The sequence below is a fragment of the Muntiacus reevesi genome, chromosome 8 (assembly GCF_963930625.1).
Source record: "Muntiacus reevesi chromosome 8, mMunRee1.1, whole genome shotgun sequence".
Lineage (NCBI taxonomy): Eukaryota > Metazoa > Chordata > Mammalia > Artiodactyla > Cervidae > Muntiacus > Muntiacus reevesi.
In genome coordinates, this window is record NC_089256.1 from 43,794,534 (window position 1) to 43,812,791 (window position 18,258).

General features: G+C 40.7%; 1 protein-coding gene across 3 annotated transcripts in view; it reads right to left on the reverse strand.

Annotated features, from left to right (window-relative positions):
* The window catches only part of GPR156 (G protein-coupled receptor 156), a 109,410-nt gene extending 95,403 nt beyond the window's left edge, over window positions 1-14,007 (reverse strand). For 2 of the 3 annotated variants that reach the window (XM_065943553.1, XM_065943552.1), the window contains exon 1: window positions 13,834-14,007. The gene's annotated coding sequence lies outside the window, so the exon portion shown is untranslated. Of the gene's footprint in view, window positions 1-13,084; window positions 13,151-13,833 lie in introns of those variants that run through there. The other variant, XM_065943554.1, reaches the window with a different exon arrangement.
* Window positions 14,008-18,258: the final 4,251 nt, after the last annotated feature.

Consider the following 18,258-nt stretch of genomic DNA (forward strand, 5'->3'; position numbering starts at 1 on the left):
AAATTATAGATCCCTGATAGTAGAGACATTATTATGATGTACTGAACATTACTGAACATTCTGAACATTACTGAACAGTACTGAACATTATTATGTTCAACAATTCAATAAATATTGACTGATCAACTATTGTGTCCTGGTCACTATGCTAAGAGCTAGGAATGCAACAGGGAACAAGACGAGGTTTTGCTCTAGCACCTAACACAGTGCCTAATACTTAGCAGGTGATCAGTACATATGCATTGATGTGAACCCAGAGATGTTTAGAAAAATCTAAACTCTATAGGAGTACTATACTCCTGGGAACAACCCTCAGGACATCTAGATACTACTATAACTATTCATATAGAAGGGCTGGAAAATCCCCCTGACTACTGTGGGAGCATCTCCTGCTTTCAGAGACCTGCCCTGATGTGGTTTGCTGACTCTTTTTGAACTCTTGGGTATAAACTGGCACAACCACATGAACTGGGCTGTGAGTCATTACTGTTTTACAGATGGATCTTAGAGACCTGTTAATATTCCACACTATTGCCAGGGACTGGAGCTGGGAATTAAAAAAAAAAAAAAAGCAACATACTAAAACCCTCACCAACTTCCCAGAGTTGCACTGTTACCTAGAAGCACTTAGGTACTATTATGCAAATTATACATGCATGATTTCCATAAAAACCAGTCACAAATGTCAATTAGTGCTCATTAATATGCAATAAAATTCTCATTTGAAAACTACTAAGAGCCAAGAATGAATTCCACTTGGCTGCCCTCCTTTAATGAGAAGTGCTGTGAAGTGCTCTGTGCTATTTCTCATCAGCGAAACAGTAAGGTGTCATACAAATCAAGCTTCAGGCAACAGAAGGACCAGACAGAATGATCATTTGAAGGTTTCAGAGGCTGGTTTTGGATGGCTCAAGTTTTATGCTGCTATAGCTGAAACCTCAGCCCTTTTGGGTATCCATAACATAAGTTGTGTGAATTCATAAATCTACCTTTCAAATAGAGCCATGATAATACTGAGCACTCCTTCAAAAGAAGTTTGTGAAGGTGCCACACAGCTGTGAAAAAAGTGAGGTTCAGTCTATTGAGAAAGCAATGTCCAACTCCTCAAAAGAAGCGGAGATCCAAGGCTCTTGGAATTAATGGGACTCATCCCTGAAAAGCCTTTTTGTTAGAATTTCTGAGTGAACATACATGCTGTGGGCTTCCCAGGTGGCTTAGCTGATAAAAAATCTGTCTGCAATGTAGGAGACGTGGGTTCAATCCCTGGGGAGGGAAGATCCCCTAGAAAAGGGAAAGGCTACCCACTCCAGTATTCTTATCTGGAGAATTCCGTGGACAGAGGAGTCAGGCAGGCAAAGGGGTCGCAAAGAGTCTGACAAAACTAAGCAACTAATACTTTCACTTTTCACTTTACATGCTGTGTCTCCAAATTCCACTTTCATCTGGACACTGGATTACTCTGAAATGTTGTTCAGTGTTGTTGTGCAACCCAAGACACTATGTGAGAGTGATACAGGCTCTCTGAGGATAAAAAGATGGAAAATACAAGCTATTAACAGTAGACTGTTCATTCTGCAGCCACTTCCTTATCAAAATGTCCTAAATTTGGCTTAGAAGCATGGGGTACAGAATAGACTTTTCTAAGGACAGTTTAACCCAGTGTTTATCAAACCTTAGTGCACATCAGAATCACCTAGAAAATGCCTTTAAAAACACTGATTGCAGGCCCTTACCACCAGAGTTTCTGATTCAGTAGGGCCTGAGAATCTGCATTTCTAGTGAGTTCCCAGGTGATGCTGCACCTGTTGATTTGGCATTCATATCATGAGAACCTGAGTCTACTTGAATTTGAATTATTCACTAAAAATTAATCTCAGAGACATACTACTGAGAAATTAGACACCTAGAATAGTACTCAATTTATTCATTCTTCAAACCATAATTCTTATGTAGTTTCTTGGACATAAAATAGTGAAGAAAACTATTGACTCTCTTCTGAAAAACATGTACAAATATATAATATTTTACATATAAAATCAGAAGGGGAAATCATAGCCCATATCAACCTCTCCTACAAACCCCATTCATGCCCAGTAAGGAGGCTCATTTCAAACCACAACTCAGGTGAAGCTAGGGATAAAACTTTTTTTTAATTAAGGTTTCTATTTATATTGTTCTCATAAATCAAATACTTGTGGCTACCCACAAGTAAAGCATGATGCATTAAAAGGATGAAGGCTATGAAAAACTCTGTCACCAATTAAAACATTTTAATAATCCTTTTTAATATGTCTACTCTTTATCTAGTACAATAATCTGTCTTTTAGTTGGAGTATTCTATTTACTCTTTGATAATTACTGACATAAATGAGTTAAAATCTATTATGTCACTATTTGTTTTATTTTCCCAATCTGTCCTATGTTCTTTTTTTGGTATTTTAAAATATTTTGCAATTGTATTTTATACCATTTTCCTGTTAGCTTTTAAACAGCTCTCTTGAGGTATTGTTGTTGTTGTTTAGTCACTAAGTCTTGTCTGACTCTTTTGCAGCCCCATCGACTATAGCCTGCCAGGCTCTTCTGTCCATGAGATTTCCCAGGCAAGAACACTGGAGTGGGCTGCCACTTCCTTCTCCACTACTGAGGTATACATTACATTAAACTGCAAATATTTAAAGTGTCAATTTGATAAATTTTTACACATCCATACACCTGTGAAAACACTCTTACATTCAAAAGAATAAACAAGGAGTGATAATCCTTCAACTTTGTTCCTTTTTTGAAAGTTGTTTTGGCTATTCTAGACACTGCACATTTTCCAGTGAATTTTAAAATGAGATTATCATTTCTTCAAGATGGTCATCTGGGATTCTGATTGAGATTATATTGAATCTATAGATCAATTAGAAGAGAATTAACATCTTAATAATAATGAATGTTCTAATCCATTGTCTTTCAGTTCACTTGCTATTTAAAAAATGCCATAGATTAAGTGGTTTATAAACAACAGAAATTTATTTCTCACAGTTCTGGAAGCTGGAAGTTCAAGATCATGGTGCCAGCATGACTGTGTTCTGGTAAGAGCCCCCTTCCAGTCTGCAGATAGCTGACTTCTTGTTATATCCTAACATGACGGAAAGAGAGCTATTCAGCTCTCGGGCCTCTTCTTATAAGGGCACTAATCATATTCATGAAGGTTTCCCCACCCTTCTGACCTAATCATCTCCCAAAGGCCCTGTCTCCAAATACATCACACTGGGGACCAGATTTCAACTATAAATTTTGGGGAGGACACAAACATTCAATCCATAGCACCTGTGAACAAGATATATCTCTCCGTCTATTTAGGTCTTCTTAAATTTCTCTCAATAAAGTTTTGTCACACATTGATGTGGGCCAACTGCTTTATTCAGTTCACTAATTCAACTGCTAATCTCTTCCAGAAACACTCTCACAGATATACCTCCAAAATAATGGGTGATACAAGTAGACACATAAAATTAACCATCAGTGTTTTTCAGCCCCTTCCACTTTGGTGGACCCAACACTCCCATTTTAATCTCCCCAGCACAGTAAGACTGCACTAGCTCTGATGAGTTTAGCTTTTTAGCACTGCTTTCTGTTTGGCTTTTTTTAATCCTTGGTCTGTGTTACTTGGGCTCCTCTGGTGGCTCAGAGGTAAAGAATTGGCCTGCCAATGCAGGAAATGTGGGTTCAATCCCTGGGTTGGGAAGGCCTCCTGGAGAAGGAAATGGCAACCCACTTCAGTATTCTTGCTTGGACAATCCCATGGACAGAGGAGCCTGGCAAGCTACATGGGATTAAAAAAAAAGTTGGTCATGACTTAGAGACTAAACAATAACAACTGGGCTACTTATACATTGGTGAATGACTTGTAAGGAAAATGGCTCAAATTTATTGCACTAATTCCTCTGAGTCTCTCTTCTTTCCATGATCATGACCTCTATGTCCCAGCTCATTTAGTATCCTTGATTTCCCCCTTTTTTCCCTCCCCAGCTCTATCAGGCTGCAGAATGTTCTGCTCAGCTTCTTTAACTCTCAGTAGCTTCTTTTTGCTTGGGTTCTTAGCTTTTCCTCACATGATACTTACCAAATGGCAAATGTCTCAAGGAAAAATGCAACCCAGAATGTGGGGCACTCAATGAATTTCTCTTCTTTCTGAGGTTTTAGATCTCAAGCACTGGCATTAGTAGGTCTTTTATGCCTTTAAACAGATTATGGAAATCCGGATTTTCTAGGTGTCCCCTCTGGGAGCAACAGTCTACTACCAGATGGTTCATTATGGCTAGAAGCAGGTGTTTAACGTCTTATAATATGTTTCACCTTAAGTTTTTTTGTTTGTTTTGTTTTTTACTGAGGAGACAAAACTGTTTAAAGATAATCTTTATAGACTCAAATCACAGTGACAACAGTATAAAATATAACTATCCTACTATTAACTATGAGACCAATTAAGATACATTATAGAATCCCTAAGTTATGAGACAAACCTATTATAGTGACTGACTATAACTAGTCAATTATTAACTATCATTTTTACTCCATCAGTACATATCTGAAAATTAAAAGTTGCTGAAAAAATATGTATTAATACAAAGAATAATGTTTATTCTTCAGGTTTATACATGTCCAAATGAAAGTTAAAATTTCTTCTTAGAAATTAATCACAATAGCTTCTATTCTGGTTTTCTTTCTTTAGTTTTCAATTAGGACATAAAAATCCATTTCAAAGCTATCAAGCAAAAATTGCAGCATGTACTATAGAAGCCAACAGCAAAATGTCTGTCACAGGGCTTCATAATTTTGAAGTCATCTAGGATGACTTTGCTAATGTTTGCATTCTGAACACAGAATCACAGTTGGGTTTCTAATACAAATTAGAGGATCACAGATCTCCATAGCATGTCCAAGAGCTCACAGGCCCACACAGCAGCCTGCAGCTGAGGATTAAAAAACCCCATATACTTCTTGCTACTTTGGCAGTTCATTGCTTACATTTCTCTTGTTCATACTCACCAGCTTCCCTTAATGCTTCTTTGATATTTTCTCTAGCCCTGGTGTGGTGAGGAATCCTGCTCCTCTCCAGTCTTGAGAGACAGACTGAATTTTTACATGCAAACAAGAGCAAGACTAAAAATGAAAACCACGTAGTCCTGGGAAGCTCACTACTTATACCAGGCTAAGTAAAATCACTTGTTTAAAAATGTTTACATCTGTTGAGTGGCATTGATCCTTAAGCTCTAAGACCCCTACCTTCTCAACTAATTATCATCATGTCAAGTAATCAGTTGTAGTTGATTGACTATATACTCATAAAAATCCCCAAATCCCTGAAAATAGAGGGAGAAGACCGGAATGGAATCAAAGAACTTTTCTCAATGCAACTACTAAGGAAAGGACATAAAAACATAGCAGATTTGGCATTGTGAGAAAGCATTGTAACGGCCTTTTCTCTCTGAAAGCGCCTCCCTCCCCACTGCTCCTGCCACAGATGAAGACCATGGATAATTCCTCAGCATGGAATAAATGAACAAGGGGAACTGTAAACAGTCTGGCCAACCAGAAGCAATAGACACACAATGCAACCAAGACACAGCAGACCCTGCTCCCCACCGAGCTGATATAATCCACACTTGGCAAGGATGAGTTCTCACTGCAGGGCTCTCCTGCCTACATACACAGGCTCCCCTGAAGAAAGGCGGTGGGAGGGTGGAGAGCAAGACAAAAGGAGGGAGGGAAACGGCTGCTGGAGGGGAGACCCACAGTGAGCAGGAAAATTGTGTGTGTTCCCTTTGACCCAGAAATGCCAATCTGGGGAATTTTCCTATGGAAATAAAAACCAAAGTGTAAGGATAAATGTAGAATATTTATTGTAGCATAATTTGTTTTGTTTAAAAGAAACAACACTGGAGGATAACCTAGAATATCTATCAATACAAAAATAATGGGAAAATTATGTCTGCAAAGGAATATATGTAGTTATTAAAAACTGGATCAATTATATGTATGTTCCTATAGTAATGTACTTAATATAATAAATAAAATGAAACATAGGAGTAACTGGTATTATATGACCCCATTTACATATGAAATAGAAAATAACTCTACTTAAGTTTGAATGCAGAAAAGGACAGAAGAAATGATTTTGTCAGGAAGACGGAGGGGAGAGTAGGTGGAGATTAGTAACGTTTTCTCTACTTACTATTATTTACTAGACTTGTTATAATGAGTATTACTTTTATAATTTAAAAATGCAGTAAATTTAAAATATAAAAATAATTTATTGAGACTATTATTTACAAGCAATGCTAGTGGATTGTATAGTTCTCCAGCATTTGCTTTAAATTGATCCTGGTACACAGAGGTAGACAGTAACTTCTGTTCCAGGAGAGAGGCCTTTCCACGTGTTCCTCAGAAGGAGCCAATTAAAGCACAGACTCAACAGTGCCTCTGGAAAAGGCCAGTGGTTGTGAAATGAAAACTACATCTACGTCTCCAGAAGCTCAGCCGCAGAGGTTCCCAGGAGGCTGGTCGAGTCAGTTAGCTCAATGAGAGTAGAACAGTGTTTTGTCTGGAAAAATCCCACTACTCCAGCTGCTGACAGCTTTTGTTGGCCCCAGTTCCATATTTCAGAGATGTGATCTATAAGGATGGCCTGGCAGCTTCAGGAATAAATATTAAACTCTGGGAAAGAAGCTGCTGTCCAGTTTCGAAGTGCTCTGTGTTAGCACCTTGGTGGACCACTGGAAGCCAATTATGGGACTTCCAGTTGTTGCCCAGAAAATGGCATTAAGGTCTTGGAGGTGTGACAGTTGGCTTAGTGTTGGCAATTTGGCTTCATGCTGATAAAAGCTTCCAGACGCTTGGCGGGGGTGGGGAAGGGGCAGCAAGAAATATATGATATTCAACAATGAACAAAAAATATGCAGAAGTTAGCAGCCTGAAAGTGACTATACACTCCACTGGCATTACTTGTAAATAATAGTCTAAATAAATTCTTTTTATATTTTAAATTTACTGCATTTTTAAATGATAAAAGTAATACACATTATAACAAGTCTAGTAAATAACAGTAAATAGAGAAAACATTACTAATCTCCACCTACTCTCCCTTCTGTCTTCTTGACAAAATCACTTCTGTGATTTTCATTCATCTTCCAACATCTTTTTTTCTATTCTGGTAAAATCCTACTGTCTTCCACGTATGCCTCTTCTTCTTTCTCCCTACTGAGCCCCTTGAAAGATTATTTTACTTAATGTTTTGCTGAGTATCATAGAAATCCATGCTTATAACAGCAATCATGGGAAATACAGATAAGTTAGAAAAAGAGAAAAATAATCACTCATAATCCCACTGCTCGTAATATTTTAGAATGCTTTCTTCTTTATGCTTACTTTTTAAAGTAGGTCTGCATTTGTATATCTTTACAAATATCTCACATACATAACTAATATTATAAACGAATATGAGAGAATATGATGGAAGTGCGAAGGGGTTTTGGACAGTATATTACTGCTGGGATCTGCATGGTTGTGGTGTGGCTATGTGTTCCGGCATGTCAACCCTGTATTAATATTCCTCTGACTGGCTGACAGCAGCCTCCTGTCTCAGCCCTTCTATTCTCTTCACAACTGACTTTGGCAGTCGGCAATATTTGCACATAAAGATTCCCGTGGGTGGTTATTTGATCTTCTTTCATCCCAGTCTTTCATTTGCAGACAATTGGGTACCTAGGACCCCAGCCAGTCACTACTCTCTTCCCTTTCCTGTCTCCTGCCATCATCTTTCCTGGTCCCTCTTTACTCCAGTCACCAAACAACATCCAAAAGCAGGCCAGGGAACAACATACAGTCACCGAAATGTCTATTAAGAAAAGGCACTCAATTAAGCATGAACCCTCTTCACCTGTTTGGAGGAAATATACAGCAAGCATGGCCCTTGGGAGATTTCACTTCATGCAGAAAACTAAGACTGTCCTAAACACTGAAGGACACTGTTAGTCTGAAGTCTTGTTATTTCCCTAGTTAAGACTTTCACTTCTGCCTCCTCTCTCAGGGTCTTCCCAGTTACCCCTGGAAAATCAGGATGGGAGCTGACAGTGCTGATTGAGAGGCTGACATTCCAGCCTAGGCAGATGGCAATGGGAAGGCCCAGTGCATTCTCTTCTGGGTGTTTCCAATGTCACTCTGGAACATGTACCCACCACTGCAAGAGAAAAGTTCCAAATAGCAAGGCCCTGGGCAGAATCATAATGTTTCTCTATGGGGTCCTCCATGCCTTTTTCTGTCCTCACACCAAGAAACCACTTTGCCCCATCAGAATTCCAGAGCTCTCCAGCTAATCTACACATATGCAAAGTTCCTCACTGCTGCACTGAGGACTGACTTCCCCAGGACCATCACTTCTACTTATCTCTTCCTTATCACAAACATCATAAAGTGGAGATGATGGAGAGATTTCACACCCCTTCCTCCCTCCCTATTTTTATTATGCATTAAAATAAACATCCTGAGGCACTTTTGAATAGGAATCTGAAGGGAAAACACATGTGGAAGGTGGCCGAGCAGTCCTATCCATGGGTTGTCAATCTGTATGGCCTCAATCCTCTATTGCCAGTTGCCTCTCCAGTCACTGCCTGGTAGCTGGGTCAAAGCAAGTCTGAATTCTGTAGCGATGGTCTGCCTGTCTCATCACTTGGTCCTCTGTTGCCTGGCAACCCAGCCTGAAGTATACTGACTCAGATTTAGGTTCAGGTGATAAAGGGGTACTTAGACCCTCCCAACTACCACCCACTGAGGCAAAGTGGCCACGAAAGAGGATGTATGCTGCCATCACAAGATGCAGCATACAGCCTATGAATTCAGTTTGACTTGGAGTATTTGTATGATGGATGAGACCTGTTTCTAGTTAATCCCAGGAGTATACTGAATGAATCTGACCTCCTCCTGTTTACATCCTTTAGAGTAGATTGTACAAAGGCTCTAGACTGGATTGGCCACAGCAGAATATTCTGAAAGTGTCTTGGACATAAGCAGACCTCAAGGCCTTGCTTGGGCTAGAGGCACCACCCAAGAATTGCTCAAAATCTGACCTAATCAAAAGTTACGTGATTCCCTACAACAAACAGATTAAAGTCCATGCTCCTGTGTCCTTTACAAGTTGGCCTTTAGCTCTCCTGCTTTATCTCTTACTGCAAACCTGCCCTAATCCTCCCTGACACCCCCTCTTCACCTTACTCAGGCCACACCAGCACTATAGCCCTGACTCGAATGTCTGCTCAAGTTACTCTGTCTGGAAATGCCCTTCCACACCACAACTGCCAGTCAGAGAGCCGTAACTCCTTCAGAACTCAATTCAAAAAGCACTTTTTCCTTGGAGAAGAAAATAACAATTTTCCTGAGATAGCTAGTTCTCTCCCCCAACCTGGAAACACTGGCTAGCCTCCATTCCTCCCATATTTTCATAGCAGTGATAACTTAATTATAGCACTCCGCATAGCTATCTTATACAGGCCTTTCTACATCAGTGTCAAAGGAACTGTGTCCTTTAAAGGCTTTTTCCTTTATTCTTCTATTGGGATGGATGCATTCCATCTTAAATAATCCCTCCTCATGCTGACAAGCTCTTTTCCACCATCCCCTCTGGACTCACACCCTCAGGGGTACTCCATTAACAGACTCTGCTTTTTCCAAGTCACAGATGTCAGCCTTTCTCCTGATCCAGATACTATTAATGTCCATTCTTCTGTATGCTCATTCTCCCCCACCCCTAGAAAGCAAGGAACTCTGCAAGGTGGGTTCAGTATTATTTCTCTGGCTGTATCATCTATCTCTGTCTGAGTAGCTCATGATTATGACAAGTGTCTCCGAAAAACACCTTGAGAAGCCTAGATGAAAACCAATGCCCTATGGAAACACATAAATATTTTATCAGGCTCTGAACAAGACTCTTACTCTTAAATATTTAAACCTCTTGAGAGCAGAATGCGCGGTGGCTGATTAGAGTCAATTTGTACTGGGATGGGGAGCTGAGAGGAGGAGAGGAATACAACAGCAATGGGCAGCAGCATTCTATAGTCTCTTTTAGGGACTGAGAAACACTGAAAGTATGCCTGAGGGCTCCCCTGGACACTCATTTTTCAAGTGCTCTCCCTCTGCAGTGGGAAAGAGATCAGCACCCAGTTGGGCTGTCTGGAGAAGGCACTTGCTGGGGTATAGGCAGGCTGCCATGTTGGTCATAGCCACCATAATCTTGCCCTATTTCTCTCAGCACTGGTGGCATGAAGATTTTCACATAAAGTACACAGGACTTAAAATGAGGTAGACTCTATAAAATGTTCATGGCAGCTTTGTTCAAAATAGCCCCAACCTGGAAACAACCCAAGTATCCATGAATAAGAGAATGGGTAAATAAAAAGTAGATATTCATACAGTTGAATACCATCTTGGAATTAAAAAGAAATGAACAATTAACTCTATGGCTGATTCATGTCAATGTATGACAAAACCCACTGAAATGTTGTGAAGTAATTAGCCTCCAACTAATAAAAAAAAATAAAATAAAATAAATAAAATAAAAAGAAATGAACAATTAATATACAACCACAAGTATGAATCTCAAGACACTGTGCTGAGAAAAAAGGCAGACATAAAAGTACATACTGCGTGAATGCATTTATATGATGTCCAGGAACCAGCAAAACTATGATAAAAGAAATTATAACAAAGGTTGCTTCTGGGGGTGGGTGGCGGGTAACTAGAAAGGGACATGAGGGAAATTTCTATGATTGAAACTTTTTATATCTTGTTTGGGATGAGGGTTTTTTAAAACTAGCCCAGCTTCTAACATAGGATTCAACTTCAAAGCACTGTGGGGATAAGAGTGGCTACTGATCTCCAGGATCATCATTTACCTATAAAATATTGATTAACCTGAATCACTTACAAGGACTTCTAGTATTTTACCAAGGGCTATGCCACCCTTATGGGAGACAATGTCTTATCTGTGTCATTTAATTATCTAATTAATTCAGCAATTATTTATTAATTGCTTACAATATGCTGTGAATAAGACAAAAAATTTCTTGTCCTTATGAAGCTTACATTTGAGGGGTGGAATATAGAGATGATTAATAAAGAAAGAGATATACTATTCAATGCCAGGTAATGGTAAATGCAGTGAAGAAAACTAAAGTAGGGCCAGAGGACAGGGAGTGACAAAGCATGCTTTTGGATTAGGTGGTCAAGGAAGACCTGATGGAGGAGGTCACATTTGAAAAGAGCCCTGAATGAACTGAGGAAAGAAACAGTTTAAGTATTTGAGGGAAGAGTGTTCAAGCAGAAAAGAGCAAGGAAGACAGTAAATTGAGGAGAAAGATATGAGGTCAAAGAGGCCAGATCACATAGAGCTTTGATAAGTACCGGTAGAGAGCTGGATTTTATTCCAAGTGTGAGGGATCTTATTTCACTGGAGAGTGTTAAGCAGGGGAGTGATATCATCCAACTTATGCTTCCCTGGTGGCTCAGATGGTAAAAAATCTGCCTGCAATAAGCGAGACCTGGGTTCAATCCCTGGATCGGGAAGATCCCCTGGAGGAGGGCATGGCAACCCACTCCAGTATTCTTGCCTGGAGAATCCCATGAACAGAGGAGCCTGGCAGGCTACAATCCATGGGGTCGCAAAGAGTCAGGCACAACTGAGCGACTAAGCACACACATGTTTTAAGAATGGGAAAAAGGAAGCAATGAAGAGATATGCCTAGAATTCTTAGGGAAAAGTCAGAAGAATAAGATCCTTTCCTCCCTCACTCAAAATGTTAATATCCTTCACACATCTATTTCTTGACCACTTTTCAATTTAAGTTCTGTATGTCTGAAGTTTTTCACAATAAAATGTTGGAAGGGAAAAAAAAGAGAAGTAGAATCCCTTGAATCCCTTATCAAGCAGAACTCATCAGTAAATGAGACTGTTATGGTTCTCAATGCCTTTCTGCAAAATAAAGGCTCTGATTTTTAACGAAACGTGGAACATTCTTTTCAACTTTCAAATCCAACTTCTGGGCCCAGTCAGTCCATGGTCCATTGTCTCTGTGGGAAGGCAGAGCCTCACTGCTTCTTTCTTCCCTATCCCCCTGCCCCCACTTACTCTCTAAAAACCTACAAGGGAGTAGAAAGAAATACAAATTTGGAAGAAGGAGGGACTTTTCAGAGAAGTTCTATACTCCCCCAACCCCATCTGGAAATGCCTTTTTGGTCAAACAACAAAAAAGGAAATATTAAAACTCTGAGCAGGAAACAAACTGTTAAGTACCTACTGTCCACCTGAGAAAATCTCTTTCCTTCTATCTTTATCACTCTGCCACTCTTTTGAGAATCTTCTAGGCTGGAAGTCTAGGCTGGAAGTTGCTTCACCCTACCCATCCCAAGTCTCCCCTGGGCCACAATTCTGCTTTCACTAGACTTGGAAGTTCTCTATCCCGAGGCCACCATAACTCGATGTCTGCCAGGCTCAACCCTAGACTTTACTGGGGAACAGGGAGAAGCTAAAATTCTGGAGTGAGAGAAGAGGAAACACAGGGAGTACTCTAGAGACAGTGATGTCCCTGAAGAGGAATTAGGTTGGCAAATTTGGGACCAGAGAACCACTTGCTTCCTAAAAGATCTCTAACTCAAGCAAAGCCTGCCAAGGCATTTTATTCTCCAGACTCAAACTGCCTTGCACTGTATACTACTACATCCTCAGCCATTTATCTCCATATCCATTCGCTCCAGCTGCAGCAAAGGAAGAAGCTACTTACTGTTCTGCAAGCCTGGCTGCTACCCAGCCTGCAGGGAGGCCTTCTATGCTGCATTTAGCCATTGGTAGAGAAAAATAAGTTTTCCTTTGCAGACCTCGCTGCCTCATACAATTACATCACAAATTTTCCAGCTTTTAATCCACACTTCATGTAGGGATGGAATAATTTGATATTACCCTCCATATCCTGGTTAAAGGACTACACCAGGAAAGATGTTTCATTATAGGCTAGGACATAATTTGTCTATTATTCATGCACGCACGTACCTAGGAAACCAACAAAGGGAAGAGTTAGAGCATGCCATGACGTCTCTCCCCACAGATTCCTATTCTAAAATGAAAACAACAAAACTCAATTTTAAAGAAAACTTCAAAGTTCATATTCCGCAGCGCCGCAAGTACACCAAGATATCCACCATTCAAATACCAATCTAACAAGTGGCCTCTAGTTTCAGATAGAGTTACAAGGATGCTGCAGCTCCCGGGCGACTCTGCCCAGAACAAGGCAGTTCGACAGAAAGCAGAGCAATAAAACGTTCTGTATTCGGGGCTTCACAGCCCTCGTAAGGGAGTCCACCCTACCCGCCACCTGGCACCCTTAGGGTGCATGTGCCCCCCCCCCCCACCAGGCAGGTTTGGGGACAAGCTCCGTAAGGAGCCTCTGGGGGGGTCTACAATGCTGTTCCCGGATCCCTCCGTTTCAGGAGGCTATCGCCTGTTTAACAAAACAGAACAGCCTCAGCCCCTCTTCCCGACAAATATCAGTACGCTGCTCTCCTCAGGAAACTGTCACCGGCATCCCTGGTCAGTGACCCCGGGCTCGCCTCCAGTTTCTAAGATAGTTTCTTCACCGTTTCCAAAGAAGCGACCCAGATTCTGCAAAGGAGAGAACGCCCTTCCCCCCTTTCCACCTTTTACTTCAGAATTTAAGTGTTTGACGTTCTGTGGACATATCTTGCCCACAGAGCGCTCCTACAAACTCCCGACTATGGGATCCTCCAGGGCGCGCTGCTCACCTCACCAGGTCCCGGACCGCCGAGGAGCGCCAGGCCCGCGGCTGGCGGCAGAAAGCCGGCGGTGCCCCGGCCTCTCGCGGGCTCGCGGGGCCGGAAGGGACGGGGAGGGGCGGGAGCAGTACCGCAGGGCGCCGCGCCCATCACCGCGCTGGGAGCCGGGAGGCGGGCGCGGAGGCGGCGGGACGGCGGCGCCCGGCTCAGCTGTGGGCGCGGGACGTCGGGTGCCTCAGGGGCCACCCGGCCTGGCTCTGGCGGGGCCGCGCCTCCCGCCCCTCCCCTGGCACCGCCCCGCGCCCTGCGCCGGACCCCGCACTCGGCCCGGAGGGCGGGTAGGGTGTGAAAGGCTCCCGGCCGTGCGGACCCGAACCCCGCGCCTCCTTCTCCCGAACCGGGCTGCCCCTGGGGTCTCGGCGGCGGAACGGGAAGAAAGACGCTCGGGCTCCAGTTCCCAAGAGCAGAAATTACGTCCGAGATTTTGCCCGGGACTTTCCCCGGATCTCTCATTCTCTACAACCAGACCCTTTCCTGTGGAACATACAGAAAGTGAGAGGGACCAATTTGATAATTTTATTTTACCTCAGAATTTCTCCTTTCTTTTATATACAGCCCCTGTATATTCTGCAAAATAGTGGAATTTTTCTCCCAGCGTGGTTCCCACTTTCAGTTCCAGTGTTCTCTTTCTCAAATTGGTGTATCCCCAAGCCCTCAGCTGCCAGGCACAGAAGGTTTAACATCTTCTACCAAGGCCTGCCCTATTTACCTCAGAAATGTTTGCGGAATCTTTCTCCTTTCTCTTCATTCCCATATTGCTGCTCTTGTTAAACTTGATTACCTTGGCCCGAATCATTTTAAGTTCCTAACTGGTGTTCTTGTCTCCTGCCTCTCCCCACTCCCAAAACAGAACTGAGAATGTTGCTTTCTTGAAAAAATAAACAAACCTCCGCGGGCCGCCTCACCCCCCGCCCAACAGTAAGCCCCCTCTGCAAGTGGAATACAGTCTAAACTACTTTCACAGTTGGAAACCAGCTTACCATTCTAACCTTCTGTCTGCTCAACACCTGTGTTCCAGTTATACTGTGTTGGGCTAATTGCCGTTCTTTGACTATAATATATCCTGGGTGTTTAATGCCCCTGTGTGATTTGTTCACTCTGTTCTCTTATTCTGGATTTATCTTCATCCCCATCTTTACCTGTTGAATTGTTCCCAAACCTTCAAGAGCCAATTGAGATGCCTTCTCCTTTAACAGTGTTCTTCCAGAAATTCCCAGTCAGATCTGAGAGATCAATTAACTTCTCTTTCCCAACACTCTGTGCTTCTGTTACAACACTTACTAAGTTGGTCTGTATGTTACAGCTGGCTGTGTTCTCTTGGCTCCCCACTGTCATAGCCTGCAAGGCAGAAGATGTTTCTGACTCAACTTCAATCCCATGGCAATTGGCAACATGCGTTTTAAAATAACCATTCTTTGGTTGTATATAAACTTTGCTTATTGTAAAAATTCAAATACATAAAAGTATAAGGAAGGAAATAAACCCCCAACACACTGAAATAATGACTGTTAATGTTTTGATGATCATATTTTCATGTATATATTTATGCACATGTTCATCCATCATTTATCAACAAATGGAATCATCTCATGTATGTTATGTTTAGGATACCCCCATTTTTAGTCTTCTCTTTTCTTACCTGACTCTTCCCTCACTATACCCCCTCTCAACTATTTAAAAAAGTTAAGCATGCTAATATAACCATATATATGTGTATTTTACAAAGTGAGGAATCATAGTGTAAACCTTTCTATGCTTCTTGCTTTCCTCATTAAACAATGTCATAAAAATCTTCCAGTTTAACTGGTATAGCGCTGATTCATTCTTTTATTTTAGAGGCTGCATAATGTTCCACAGTATGAATGTACCAAAATTAACTCGTTTCCCTATTTATCACATTCAAATTCTTTAAAAAAAAAATTGCCACTAGCACCAGGGTTTCAATAAACATCCTTTATGTATATCCAAATGCCCTGGTAATTTAATTTCTGAGGGACTGATTTCCAGGTATGAGATTGGTCTATTCAAAATGTTAATAGATTGCCTTCTAAAAGGCTGTAACAATTTACTTTGCTTATTTTTAGCCATTCTGCTAAGTGGATAGTGATAATTTGTTGTTCCTTAAATTTTTATTTCACTGTCTACTAGTGAAGTGGCTCCTTTTCCGTTTCCCCTTTTGGATATTCTGTTCTATGAATTGTTTATTCATACACTTAGTTCATTTTACTGTTTGAGTTATGGGTCTTTTTCTTTTCAAAGTGTAAGAATTTCCTGTATGTTACCCTGCTTAGCTTCTGAGGTCAGACAAGATTGGGAGCGTTCAGGGTGGTATGGCAGTAGACATAGATAGAAGGTATATATGTATGTCACAGGTTAACATGTCATGTGTTTTGCAAATACTTTTCCCAATTTTTCATTTACTTTTTATTTGCTTAGAATTTAAAAACCAACTGCAACTTATTCCAGTTTGTGGCAAGTTAATATCACATGCCTTAATTTCACAAGTCAACATAGTACTTGGAAAACTAAAATAGACTTTACAGTTTCAAACTTCTTAGGGAAATCAATCTTCCATTTCAGTATTTAAAAAATTTGACATACCATCCTACTCTCTTATCCTTATCCCATAATCAGTCACTATTAATCCAAATTGCCCTATTCACAAATATACTTCTGTTTATAGTATAATATAAATTTCTATGTATTATTATCTGGCAGTCACATTAAATAGACCATTTTGATTTATTAAAATTCTGGTTAACAAAATGTTAACCCATTTAGTGGTCATCACTTATTTATTTTTGCCCAAGCCCACTTATTTGGGAAAAAGCCTCCCATGCAATTCTAAAGATCTGCCAGGCTAGGAACCCCTCTTTTGACCATAATAGTGGGCATGACCCACACTAGAACAGACAGACTCTATGCTCCAGGAATTTGAATCCTTAATTTTAGACTGACACTGTCTTAAAATGACTATCCTTAATCCAAGTCACTAAAATCCTCAACTCTGCCTTGTTTCTTTTGATTGTAGATATTTTTGTTTGTTTAGAATTTAAAAACTAAAATTTATTCTCTTAGTGGGTGCCCTGGGCACTGTAATTAACATCCATACCTAAAATAATCTAATTTGGAGTAATACCAACTTAATTTCAATAGCATACAAAGTTTTGCTCCATTGTAACCTCATTCCCTCCTCCCTCTTTTGTGATATTTTCACACAAATATTATTTGTATCCTTCTTGTAGTATAAGCTAATCAACTCAGTTTTATAATTAATTACTTTTTCATGCAGTTTATTTGAAAATCAATTAGGAGAAGAGTTATAAACAAGAAATACATTTATACTGTCTTTTGTTTTTATCTGCATAGTATGTTTACCAGTGTTCTTTATTTCTCAATGTGGATTTGAGCTACTGTCTAGCTTCCTTGGTGGCTCAGACAGTAAAGAATCCACCTGCATGCAGGAGACACAGGTTTTATCCCTGAGTTGGGAAGATCCTCTGGAGGAAGGAATGGCTACCTGCTCCTGTATTTTTGCCTGGAAAATGCTATGGAAAGAGGAGCCTGGCAGGCTACAGTCCATGGGGTCGCAAAGAGTTGGACACGACTGAGTGACTAACACACACACTAGTGCCCTTTTATTTCAGCCTGAAGGACTTCCCTTAGCATGTATTGTGGGCAGGTCTGCTAGCCACAAACTCTTTCAGTTTTTGTTTCCTTGTAATGGTTGAATTTCTTCCTCATTTTTGACAGACAGCCTTGCTGGATATAGAATTTTTGGTTGACAGGTTTTTCCTTTTAGTACTTTGAATATATCATCCTACTTCCTTCTGGCCTCCATAGTTTCTGAGGAAAGTCAGTTACAAATTTTACTGATGATCCCTTGGATGTGAAGAGCTGTGTTTCTCTTTCTGCTTTAAAGGTTCTATCTTTGGTTTTCTAAAGTTTGACTCTAGTATGCCCAGTTATGGGTCTCTTTGTGGTAATCATACTTACATACATACGTATCCTCTTGGATATATAAGTCAATTCTTTTCATCAAATTTTGGGTTGATAGATTAAATATCATTTCTTCAAATATATTTTTGTCCTTTTCTCCCCCTCCTCTCCTTTTGGGACTCCCATTATGCTTATGTCAGGACACTTGATGATGTCACAGAAATCTCTGAGGTTTTCTTCATTTTTGTTTGTTCTTCTTGGTGTTCTTCAGATTGCATTATCTCAGTTGACTCATCATCAAGTGTGCTGATTCTTTCTTCTACCTGTTAAATCTGCTGTTAAGCCCCTCTAGTGAATTTGTTATTTCACTTATTGTAATTTTCAACTTCAGACTTTGAACTTCATTCTTTTATAAAATTATCTCTTTATTGATAT